Here is a 13,148-nt window from a genome sequence, read left to right as displayed (position 1 = left end):
AGGGTCACGAGTTGAGAGTTAGATAGAGTCAGAGAAAGTAGTATGTAGTTTTAGTATCCTGCTTTTATATACTATCTTAATGTATTTTAGCATAGTTATAATAAAGAAATAATTCAGCCTTCTGAATTGAGTCAGACATCGTCATTTCTTCCCATTGGGTTTCCCTGCATTTACAATACTCAGCCTCCTTTTCCCCAAAGCAGATAAGCCCAAAGCCCACAGCAGCTCGTCTCAGGGCATTCCTTCCAACCTTTTCACCAGCTTTGGTGCCCTGCTCTGGACACACTCAAGGACCTTCTCATCCTTCCTAAATTTCAGGGCCCAGAACTGCCCACAGAGCTCCAGATGAGGCCACACCAACTCTGGACACGGCAGGACAATCGCCTCTTCTGACCAGATGGTCCTGCTGTGTTTAAGGCACCAGGATATAAGGCAAAAGCAACTACAAGTACATTGATTTAGAAGAATGAGTATTGAAAAACAGAACAAATGAAGATCGACTATTTCATCTGGATCTACCCTGTGTGATTCAGGTTACAGAAGAGATACTTCTCTCCTTTGTCTTTCCAGCTTGGAAGCATCAAAATCACACCTCTATCAAAACTCTGACAATCATCTAATTGTTTCTTACTTTAGATTAAAGTATCAGCAGCCTGCTCCTCTGTACTTCCTGAAAACAGAATTTAGTTCCACGTGTCCCATCTCTGAGGTTTATCAGATCCATCCCCTCCACAGAGCAAGGCCAACACTGAGTTTGGCTCAAGGCTTTGTCCAGTTGCATTTTCAATTATTCTGCTTGAGGCTTAAATCCCTGACAAAGGGGAAGGGTGGCAATGAGAAGCACTGAGGTGACAAGGCAAATCACTGTAAGTATTCAGTTACTAATGCCTGAATTTACCACACTACTGTAGATGACAGCAATTTACATGACACCAGCTCTCATCCACAGAAGATGAAGAAAATTTTGACCCATTACAGGGTGGTTTGTCCTTTGTGACTCACGTCAAAACCCATTACTTCCATTTAATAAACACTTCTGGTCACTGCCAAGTTTTTAAAACACTCTGCATTTTTGAGTGCTGAGGTCCAGCTGTGCTGCTACTTCTTGTGAGCTCACATGTGGACCATGTCAGAGAATCAATATTCTCTTGCAATGACAGCCCTCATCTTCAGATGCAGATATATTTATTTTAAAAGAATATGAAAGCAAGAATGATTCTGCAGTGATTTTGTTGGGCTTCATGGGATTTGGGAGGGGTTTTTTTTCTCCTCTGGGACTTTCCAAGCATGTTCAGATCTGATCAGGAACCGCAACTCAGAGATCAGAATTCACCATGGTAACAAAATGGAAGTATATAACCAAAGAACTTTGGCCAAACCACACAGACCCATTTCCAATCAAAAGACCACACAGACCCATTTCCAATCAAAAGCTCAAAAGATAAATTGAAAATCAAGATGTTCTTTTTGTGTTTTTGTTTTTTTGGTTTTTTTTTAATAACTCTAAGAAGATCCATTTTATCTTCAAATCGGTTTTAAGGACAACAGAAAAACTCAGCTTTTAGGGAACTATGTCAACTGAAATAAATGAAGCAAAGAAAATGGTTTTAGCAAATGCAAACATCATTTTTGTATTAAGGATTTCACAGCTGAATTTAAAAAAATGAGATGTATTGATCAAGAACAAAAAGATGCAACACATTCCCTTCAGCCACTGCGACCAGAAGTCATAATTGGACAGATTTTCATGGACATTCATGAGAGGATTTCTTCAGCAGACCTGTACCAAACACACTGTGTTCACATGGAAAAACAGACTTCTTGGACTTGGATCAACTACCAAGAATTTATAGATTGTGACTTGGTTAGGAAAAAGGAAGCTAAGAAGATGTGACTGAAAAATCCTTCTAATACAGAGGACTAAAATGATATTAAAAAGACAGAGTGATTGTCGTCCTGTTCTTTTAAAAGAACTTTAAAACTTTTAAAAGAAAGTAACAAGTGACTACTTGGAATTCCTGAAGCTCAGCTAAACTCAGCCACCTCACCATATACTGCTGAATGAGTTGAATTTTTAAGACAAGACATGGAGGAAAAGTGTTACTCTGAGAAATAATTTCAATTTTTGCATGGGACACAAAAGCTTCCCCGGTAACTGATTCTGGGAGGGAAGATAGAGAACAAGCACAAGATTTATTCTAGAAACTGAGAGAAGAAACTTGGAAACTTGGGTGTGTTACTACAAATTAGTGCAAAGAAATTATAGGTCAATATGTATTATGTCAATGTGCTGCTGAGGCAGATGCAAGACTACAATTCAGATCTGTTATTTCCAGTATAGCAAATGAAATAAATATACATTTAAATTAAATTAAGGGTTGGAAATCCTACAACAAGTTTTGATATCTCTGGTCCTGTAGTAGAGACCAGTCATTTAGTAACAGATAAAAAATGCACTGGTACCTTCAGTTACTGAAGTACCACTTTCTCAAGGATCAGGGATGCATTAAAATATTTTTCTTTTTAATTAAAATGGAAATTACTTAGTTTTCTCATCTTGAGAGGAATTGCATTCAGTGTACAAAGCTAGACATTGTTTGAGGTTAGTCTAACTGGCTTAAGGATGCTGCAAAAATGACACAGAATATTTTTATGTCTAAACTCAAGGAATTCCAAATATACTGATGAAATTTAATGAACAGATGACCTGCAAGCTACTAGAAAGGGATGAACAAAGAGTCAATAAGTTAAAACACACATTGGGCAATACTAAAGTACAATTTGCTACTAAAATTTCAAAGATAAAGAGTTTTTCCAGAATAGCAAAGCAATGCCAAAAAGTGAGCCTATTAATAAAATGTTTCAGAGACATGAATTACAAAATGCTTGCTGAGGTACTGACTAATCACTAGAGATGATAACTACCAAATTTAAACTTTTAGACTGAAAAGCAAAATATAAATGCAAGCCTTATGTACAACTCCTTGATTTGGCTCCATTTGTATGAATTTCAGAATTATTTTCAGCTCCCTCAAAGCACAGAACACCTTTTAAATGCAGCCATCAAACTATTGATGATAAGAAATCAACAATCCACAAAAGTAGAATTAAAACTGATAAAACTGCTCAGCAAAATACTACAAAAGTCAGTAAGGAGCATTTATGAGATGTTTCTCAACATAGGAAAACTAGTACGAAGGTAAATATAAAAATACCCTTATTTGTGTTTCAATCTAGTTTTAGCATGGATCATAACCAATTCTTAGTGCCAAACTACTCTTATCAACTCCTTTGTCAAGGGCCACCAACTGAATATTTCCTGTGAGCACCTGGATCTGGAAAAAAAATAAAGAGAAAACCAACTGTAGTTTGGTTTTAGTGTGCATTTAGGATAGTGTTTCACATTGGAATAAAGAATAAAGAATAAAGAAGTGTTCACCTCTTCACCTGAAATAAGAAAAAGAAAGAGAAAGCAGCTCACAGCAATACCTTATGAAACAGGACAGGAATCCCCTGTTTTCTGTTCTGTACCTTGTCAAAAGCTTCTGCTATCACCTACTCAGTTTCCATAAGCAGAAAAAGTGTCTGTTTCTGATCAACATTTTCTTCTATTTAACTGCCATTGATGGTGAACAGATCTAACAGATTTTAATCCTTACTAAATCCAACTTGGACATTTTAGAGGACAACTGCTGTTTCTAAAATACAAGGCCATTTCTTCCACGCAGGACTTTGTCCCCATTTCTCCACTTCTCACTTGTAGCTCCATCTCAAGGAAAAGTTTGTGTTTGGATGGGTTGGATAAATATCTACAAGTGCAGTTTTTGGTGGTTTTTTTTCCTACCAGTGCTGTTTCTTGGGGTTTTTTGGGGGGGAGTTTTTGTTTGTTTGTTTGTTTTTCTTTTTTGGTTTTTTTTTTGTGTTGTTTGGTTTGATTTTTTAACACATGTAATAGATAGTTATTCACAATACGAATATAATGTAATATACTCACTCATTACTTCCAAATTCAGAAATCTATGCAATGGACTAGACTGTGCATTACTTAAACATCCTGAAAAAAAAATCACTTACCAGTATTTCTGTGAGAAAAACATTCCAGAGTTGTGTAGGTAAAGAAATTTTAGTATGTCAAGTTCAATGTAACTAAGATTAGTTTGCTTAATACTAAAGCAAATTTGATTCATATTCTGCATGAGGTGATATAACAAAACAGAGTAGTCAGTAATTAATACTATAATAATTAATATGACAATAATTAATAGTAATTAATATGACAAATACATCACTGTTCAGCAAAAATGTTTCACTGACACAGTTATTAAATTATAGAAAGAGCTACATGTTTACAGCAATGTAGTGGTTTTACATTAATGACAGATTTTCTTACATAGATGCTCCCTATACCTAAAATAAAACCACATCTAATACTTGGAAACATATTTTATTTATATACTGACACACACACTTGTATACATATATCCCCAAATATTTTGACCAAGTAGACCTAGAATTAAAGTAAGATAATCAGTAATTGAGTTTTCTCTAGTATACAAATATTTAGATAAACCAAAATACTTACAATATCCCCTGCAAACTAGAAAAGCCTTCAAACAAATTTCTGAAGGTAATGTTGGCTGGCTGTTATCTCCAAGGAGATAGAAAGTTTTGGTTTTCTCACCTTCACCTTTCCATTCCAAACAGCAACATTTCTCCTGAGCCAGCTCCCATGCAGAAAGTTTTCTTTGTAGTGTGATGCCTGTGGGAGGGATGGAGGGAGGAGCTTGGTTGCATTTCTGAAAACAGCAAATGAAATTTTGTGCTCTCACTGACAACACTGTAAGAAAGGGAAAAGTACTTGGGTGATACTTTTGAAGAATAATCACCTAAGTATTAATTAATTATTTTATTTCTGCTGAAATCGTAGCTACATTTATTAAAAGCAAAGATGGGTTTTTGTTGAATTGGAAAGATATGTGTAAAATGGTAAGAAAACAAAAGGTTTCCTATTTCACATTTCATTCCAAACTTTTAACCATGCAGACATGCATTAAATATTGGCACAAAATTTGCCTTTCATTAAAAGCTTTTGGTTAGAAATTAGAGTATATATTACTATTTTTAATTTGTTAATTTCTGCTTTTTATTATTCCCAGGCTCTGATGTATGTTCGCTGTACTTACACAGACAAAATCTTAAATTCAAATATACTATCTGTTATACACAAGACCAGACCCCAAAATACATTCAATATCATGTCATAACCCAGTAAAACATACAAACTTTGTTTGAGGAAAATGAAAGTCACAGCATTTATCCTCATATCTGAAATTACTTATTTTTTAAAAAGTGATATATAAAGCCTGCTAGCAACAGGTACTGGACAGTAACACACACCCACATACATGGTAAGCCCTAATGCTAAGTACAGTTATTTCTCTTAATTACATCAACAGAACCCATTACTGTATGAGATTTATTTTCTTCTTTATTAAGTAGAATATAAATCTTTCCTATCATCTTTCCTGATGATAAGAGAGTTACTCTGGGTTTTGCTGGAAGAACTCTACTGAAGGAGCTATGTTGTCCTTAAAAGCCAGGCAGCACTAATGCACACAAAGAACAAACAGTGATTAAATATTTTTCTGGATACGTACAACTACAGATGGTTTTAAAAGAAATAAAACTCTAAGTGCTCTGTGGTGCAAGCAGCAACCGAACATTTTAACTTCCAGTGTAAGTTATTTTTTTTAGAAAGCAAAATTATGTTGTCAAGACAAGTTCAATTAAGAGAGCAGAATTTTGAAGATCACTCAAGCATCACACGATAAAGGCACTATAGCTGCTACATTTACAATGCTGTACCAGCTAATACCACTAAATGCAATGAAGATCCCTACCTGCAGTTATTTATTCTGCTGTATCTTCCCCATCCATCTGTCCCTGTGAAAAAAATGGGGCACAGGGGATCAAAGCAGACCTCAACACAGGAAAAAGAATTGCACTCCGCCTGGACACTGTAATGTTTAAAATCCAAAAAGTGAGAGCTCAGAGAACAGATTTTTTATCTTCAGCTGCTTAGGACTTGCAGCCAACCACAAAACACTTAGACAAGTTATTTCTCTTGTGCTACTGTGGAAAATTTCCTTTCTCCCATTAGGAAGACAGTTTCTTAGAGTGGGGAGAGGGCAGAAAACCAGCCCCAGAGTAACAACACTCTCTTCTTCCCTTTTTCATTCATTATTCCTGCGTAAATAGGAGGAGGAAAATTGAGGAAATAAAAAAGCTGTCGTTTCACAACAAAAAGATAATGTTCGTAATATAAATTACTAAAATTAAATTCATTACAGAAATTACTGTTAATTTATTCACCATGCTCTTGACGTGGATCTGTTTCCTCCATTAACTGCAAAGTACAGCACTTTTCTTTTTCCTATTTATTGCCAGAGCACAAGACAAATATTTCTTGTTGGTAGCATTAGCACACCACCATTAGTTTAATGACTAAGAGTGTACAGATGTCAAGAGCTGAAAAACCCAGATTTTTGCATAATTAAATGTATCTTGTAACTGTGCCATAAGTCTAAACATTAGATGCTGCTTTAAATTACAGATCAGAAATGAAGTCATGAAAGACATCAAAGCATCTGACAACTCATGCATTCTGCATGACCCTCTCATCCTCAGGTTCCATCCACCCACCTCCATCCTTCTCCTGTGGGACTGAGACTTTCCCTCAATAACTTGCCGACCATGGAAACCCTGCTGTGGACACCTGAAATTAAGATCACCAAAAATCTCTTTCTCACAACATTATCTTCCAAGATGCATCTGTATTATTAAGATACCGTGTCTCAAATTGGCTAAAATCACAAGCTGGACACAAGATCCCAGATAGTTTCAAGATGGAATGGAACAAGAATATGAAACCAACAAATCATTGCCATCAGTTGATGTACCTGTAAATCTAATACTGAAATCTGTGCACTGACCTCTCCAGTAGTCTCTTTGTATGATTCATACAAGCACAGAAAGTTTGAGTAAAGAAGTGTTTTAAGAGATAAAATAAATACATTTACTAAAATTTTACTTACAAGCTAAAAACATCCAGTAACTTTGACCATAACAGTTGGAAGGAAAATGACTTGAGCCTGAAAAAGCTATTTCATATTTTCAAGAAATGGCTCCTGTAAAACAAAATCATACAATCCATTACTAGATCATGTCATCCACTGACAAAGGATGCCATTGAATTTGATTTAAAGTATCATTTTGAGTGTTTTAATTTAGGTCAAGATTCTCACGGAGGCTAATCATGACTGTTAATTACAGAGTTTATGGTTATGGTTCACTGTCCATTAGCCAGCACCAACCACAAGTGAGTCTGAGATAAACACGATGCAAATGATCTCCATTAGAATCAGCAAATGCAAATCACTCTTCACACAGAATATCCCACAAAACACAGAAAATTCACCTGTGCATGTAACAGCAAAGAGGTGTGAACACAGACACCAAAATAGCCCCCTGAAAGCAAAATCTAAGGCTCTGGAGAGCAGGGAAGGGAAATCATGTCAAAGGGAGCAGAGGCAGATTTTGAGTTTTGTGAAAGACAGATGTACCACAGGAACAGAGGTTGTCTTCTTTGGGCATAATGAAAATAAACGCAAATCATAATCATAGAAAAAAGCTTTTATTAACAAAAATCAGATGTTATTTTTGTGTCCTTACAATATGCAATGAAAAAAGTTTTCCAAGTAACTTTAGAGGTAAAAATCAGAAAGTTCCACTAATGAGAAGGAACCGTTTAATTGTTATAAACCTGAACAAATGATCGCATGACAGACAGAATTTCTCAACAGAAAATCATAAAGACTTGCAGATGAATGAGAGCTTTAATACTGGATGGGTCTTCAAGTTGAAGTTAAAATTAGTCAAATGCAGACCAATAAAATGGCACCACTATTTAACAGGATCATTTCCTAACAAAACAGCTTGTGAGCACCTTTCTCAAATACTCAAAATAATTAGTGTCTGATTGTGTCAGTAGACCTTTGTTTTTGCATCCCCACCTTGCTTTATGTGCACAAGGAATTCGCAGCTGATTTTCATAGGGCAATAAGTCATTATAACACATATCTTGAGTAGTGTAATACCTTAAGGTTTAGCTTTCATATTTTCCAGATTCTATATTGCATTGGTATATAACTCTGAACTTCATATAAAGTGTTAGCAAGTCCTCATTGGTATATAACTCTGAACTTCATTTAAAGCGTTAGCAAATTCTCCTCACAGTTCAGTGAGACAAAACAATCCTTTTCCAGCCTGGGAACCAAGGACACTGCTGCAGCTTCAGGCCCAAAAAGTACAAACAGCAGTGAATTGAGGAGAGCAATCTGGGAGGATGGGACTGCATAACCTGAAGCTGTAATTGGACAATAAATCCCAATATGGAAATGGACCAAAATTTATAAAAGTGTAAAATCTCATGACTTGGAGTCCATCTTGAGTCCATTCTAGGTAGAGCCATGGCCACACTCTTGTGCTGCCCAAGGTATATCCTTTGAAGGCCTTTTAATAAATCCCTACTTTATTCCTTTAACTCTGTCTAGCCTCTGTTCTAGGTAGCTTCTTTAGGCATCAAGCGTAACAGTTGCTAACTCTGATGCTAACATCTCATAAATTATATTTCTTACAAATCTATGTTTAAAAGTTCCTTCATTGCTCAGCCATAAAATTTTATACTCCTTGGTAATTCAAGGATTCGCACTGGAGACACTTGCAATGAAAATTATTTGCAGAGATTTCTGTTTATTCCTGCAGCTTCAGAGAATTTGCAATCCTCCTTCCTGTCTGTAACCGAAACTGGCACACAGGGAATGCAGTGCCCACAATTTGAGAAGCACTATAACCTCTGGAATATCGCATTAAGAGTGATCTCTAAGTAATGCACACACATTTATTACAATGCAAACTCAAATGCATCTTTCGTGGGCTGAACTAATTCAGCTACTGGCCAGAAGCTTTAGGATTCCCCCTAATTTTGAGAGTGACTAATTGTAAGATATAGAGGAGATTCCTGGAATCTTATACAATATCATAACTCTGGAACAAGAACAAAAGTAATAGGGGACATCAGGGGTAAAAAAAAAAAGTGTGGGAAAATACAGAAATACATATGCTTTGTTACACTTGAACAGGAATAACTAAATATTACACATACATTAAAACCAAAACAATACACAGAGAAAGTAATATACAAAATCTCCAAAGGCACAAGTCCAGAAAAAAGGAGGGGCTTTGGCAAATTATCTGTGAGATAAACAAAATGTGCAACTCAATCTTTCTTAGAAAAGAATCTAAGAGTGTAAAGGACATGCTGAATTTATCAAGACAATAATTTGCATGACTCTCATTTTCCTTTTTTCATGCTGCACAATGAAATAAGAAATTGACAGACATGAAATTTGGTATTTGGTAAATAGCTAATTGCCTTTACAGAACAACAGGAAATAGCTTTTATGGTAAGTACACATTAAAGGCATTGTTACACAAAATAGCTTTCTGCCTAATGACCTAATGTACACTGTAGAAGCCTGAAAATGATCTCAGTGCCTGAAGTTCAAGTTATTCCATCTGTTTCTTCTTAGTGTTCTGAAAAACAGTATTAGTATTTTTGAAGCATTTTACATTTCTCCAGAGTCAGATGCTAAGAGCAAAATACTGCTGTTACAGTCTCTGAAAGATTTCCAGCATTTCTGATGCAGTCTCATTTATACAGTTTACGAAGTCTCCCATTCTATCGCATGGGCCTCCAAACACAACCATGAAATGAGAAATGCCAAGAGCCCAGCAAAGGTTGAGATATTTGGTTTCACACTTATTTCTTACTGTACCTCCCTGTATGATTAAAGTTTAAACTTCAACATGTCAAGAATGCAACTCGTAAAAAAAACTAAAATGGACATGTTTTTGTTATTGCTGTGCAGGGCTTACACAGAGCCTGCTCTTCCTATTGCCACACTAGCAAAAGAGGCTGGGGGTGCATGGGAGGTTGGGAGGAGACACAGCCAGGACAGGTGACCCAAAGTGACCAAAGGGATACTGCAAACCATGTGACATCATGCTTGGGAAAAAGTGCAGGGAAGAAGAAGGAAGGGGGGAATATTCAGAGTGTTGGCATTTGTCTTCCCAAGTCCCTGTTCCACATGATGGGGCACCTCTCTCTTGCAGATGGCTGAACACCGGCCCAACCATGGGAAGCAGGGAATTAAGGCTTTGGTTTTCCTTGCTTGTGTTCATAGCTTTTGTTTTCCCTGTTAGACTGTCTTTAGCTCAACCCATGAATTATCCAGCTTTTACCCTTCTGATTCTCTCCCTGATCCCACCGGTGGGGGAGTGAATGAGTGGCTCTGAGGGGCTTTGGCTGTTGCCTGGGGTGAAACCACAATTCCTTATTCACCAAACACTCCACCCACTGAATCCATCTCTCTCTGGTTCAGATGATGCCTTGTGAAGGCTGACCTACAACAAAAGCCAGACAGAGTTAAAGTAGGGATTTATTAGGAGGCCTCAATGGATCCACTTTGGGCAGCACAAGAGCCCAGCCAGCGCTACACCCAGGATGAACCAAAATAGTCACAAATGGACAATTGGTCATGAGGTCCCACACTTTTATAAGCTTTGGTTCATTTGCATAGTGGAGTTAATTGTCCAATTACAGCTCCAGCCCATGAAGTCCCATCCTCCTTGTTTTTCTCTCTTTGGTTGTTTGTGCTTTTGGGCCAGAGATTTGGATCATTGTCCTTGGTCCCCAGCTAGAGAAAGAATTGTTTTGTCTCCCTGCTCTGTGAAGAGAACTCACCATCCCCTATATATGAAGCTCCGACTAAAGCAGGATACACACTAAAGCAGTACAGAATCTGAAAATATCAAAGCTAAAACCTGAGGCATAACAGAGAGGAGGATGTTGTGGGGACCATGTCAAGGGCTTTACAGAAACAACATTCAGAGCCCTTCCCTTGTCCTCTAATGTGGTCACTCCATCACAGAGAGCCACTGGAGTGGTCAGGCAGGAGTTGCCCTTGGTGAAGTTGTGCTGGCTGTCCTGAGTCACCTCCCTGTCCTCTGTGTGCCTCATTGCAGCTTCCAGGAGGATCTGTTCTGTGATCTCCCCAGGCACAGAGGGAAGGCTGACGGGGTGGGAATTCCAGCAGCCTCCTTTCTGCCCTCTTTAAAGATGGGCAAAAATGTTTCCCTTTTCCCAGTTACCTGGGACTTCACCTGACTGCCAGAACTTTTCAAATACTTAGAGAGAGGCTTGGCAACTACAGCAGACAAATCCCTCAGGCTTTGGGATGTATCTCATCAGGCCCCATAGACTTATGTACATTCAGGTGTCATGAACCTGATTGTTACTCACACTAGGAAGCATTTTTGTCACAGAAGTGGGAAGATTATGATTTAAGGTCTCTGCTAAGACAAATTTGAAATGTGTTTATTGTTTGGTTTTTTTCAAACATAAAATGAAGACTTTTTTTCAGTTTAGTCATGTGCTGGCTTCAGGCTAATGGTAATTGCTGAGGTGTTTCAGATGCTGTCATGCACACAGGATGGAGATTTATTGGGTTCTGGGTTGGAAAAGAATGAGGCAAAGTGAAGTTTTCCCTGTAAGTAAATACTGAGCAAAGTGCCTGACTACATTCACTATACATTAGTCCATTAAGAAGCAGATTACTTTTCTCATAACACAGTCATTTTCATGCATACACTTAAGTGATTGCTTGTCTTGTCTCAGAGGTAGTGAAATTCAGACGTTAGTTTTGTGTTATTCTTTGATCAAATGAAGTACTAATTTCGTTCATAAAACCCAGCCATCACTTCATTATCCATAATCACCAGCAGATTATTCATTTAAGAAAGAATAATACTGTGTCTTTATGAGCAGTCAGCAACTTTTGTACATTTGATTTGAAATTGACTTTGTTTATAGACAGAGAAGTTTGCTTTTTATATTTCTATGCAATTTAAAAATGGGGTTTTCTCTTTTTTTTTTTTTTTTTTGTCCATCAAGGAACTTTAAGTATATTGTGACAGCTATTAGTGTATATAATGCAGTGGTTGTTCAACTTGTCAGGCTATTAAATTTAAGGTGAAAAAAATGTACAATGATGCCTTTGTATCACAGAGCCATTGTGGTCAGAAGAGATCTCTGGAGATTGCCTGGTCCAACAAAGATCACATTTACTGAGGGCAGCTAAAAATATGAGTATCATAATAGTGATAATTTTCTGGGTTTTGTGTGTATGTTTACCAAACCTGAACTAAAGGCAATATTCCATAAAAACCATGGTAGGTAATTATTTCTTTGTTATGCAGGAAACCTTCCAGCCTTTCATGATGTTTGTGTCATTTCCTAGTAGGAGAGTGGTAAGATGAGCTTGTCTATATTAGCTGTTTGCTTTAGGTTTTGGAAGAGAAAGAATATGATGTTTATATGAGTCTAGGGATTATTTTTCAATTTCCATGAAAATCTGATCTTCTTAGACTAGATTGTGAATTTCTGAGAACACTGCAGTGAGCAAACTGCTGCTGAGCCAAAAAGGAAGTGCTGGAGAACCAAACAGGTCTCAGGAGTGAAGCCAGGATGTTGAAACAGGGAGAAAAGGAAGAATGGAAATGCCCAGAATGTAAGCATTGAGTGAATAAACACTGTAATGAAGAGCAAGTAATGAAAATAAGAGTATAGGTTTTATATTTCCTTAATAACAGTGACTTCTAGAATGCTGTGGAATTTCCCAGCTTCCTCTGTGTGCTGCTGCATTCTCTCTCTCAAAGCTTGACAGTGACAGAATCAAAATGTTAAAAGATTTTAGAAATACACTGTAAGAATGATTTGCAGTCTGAGAAGTATGATTTTGTCCAGTGGAGAGAAGATGGAAGGAAACACAACATCATGAAAAAATAGTTAAGTAGAAATGTGGAAAAAACTCATCTTCATGTCCACAAGGAGTGAACCAAGCAGTAACAGGCTGAGGCTGCAGCTCAGGAAATCCAGATGAAGCACAAGGAAACCCATTTTTGGAAGTGAGAACAGTGAAGCTGTAGAATATGTTGGAGATGAAGGTATTGGAATCACCATCTGTTGC

General features: G+C 37.2%; 1 protein-coding gene across 1 annotated transcript in view; it reads right to left on the bottom strand.

The window, feature by feature from the left end:
- Positions 1-6,416, bottom strand: part of LOC100223270 (sodium channel protein type 5 subunit alpha) — a 39,384-nt gene extending 32,968 nt beyond the window's left edge. Inside the window, exons 1-2 of the mRNA XM_072925292.1 lie at positions 5,901-6,416; positions 4,583-4,759 (exon numbers count right to left, since the gene is read on the bottom strand). The gene's annotated coding sequence lies outside the window, so the exon portion shown is untranslated. The remainder of the gene's footprint in view (positions 1-4,582; positions 4,760-5,900) is intronic.
- Positions 6,417-13,148: the final 6,732 nt, after the last annotated feature.

This window comes from Taeniopygia guttata, chromosome 2 (genome assembly GCF_048771995.1).
Source record: "Taeniopygia guttata chromosome 2, bTaeGut7.mat, whole genome shotgun sequence".
Lineage (NCBI taxonomy): Eukaryota > Metazoa > Chordata > Aves > Passeriformes > Estrildidae > Taeniopygia > Taeniopygia guttata.
This window is presented reverse-complemented; position numbering and strand designations above follow the sequence as displayed.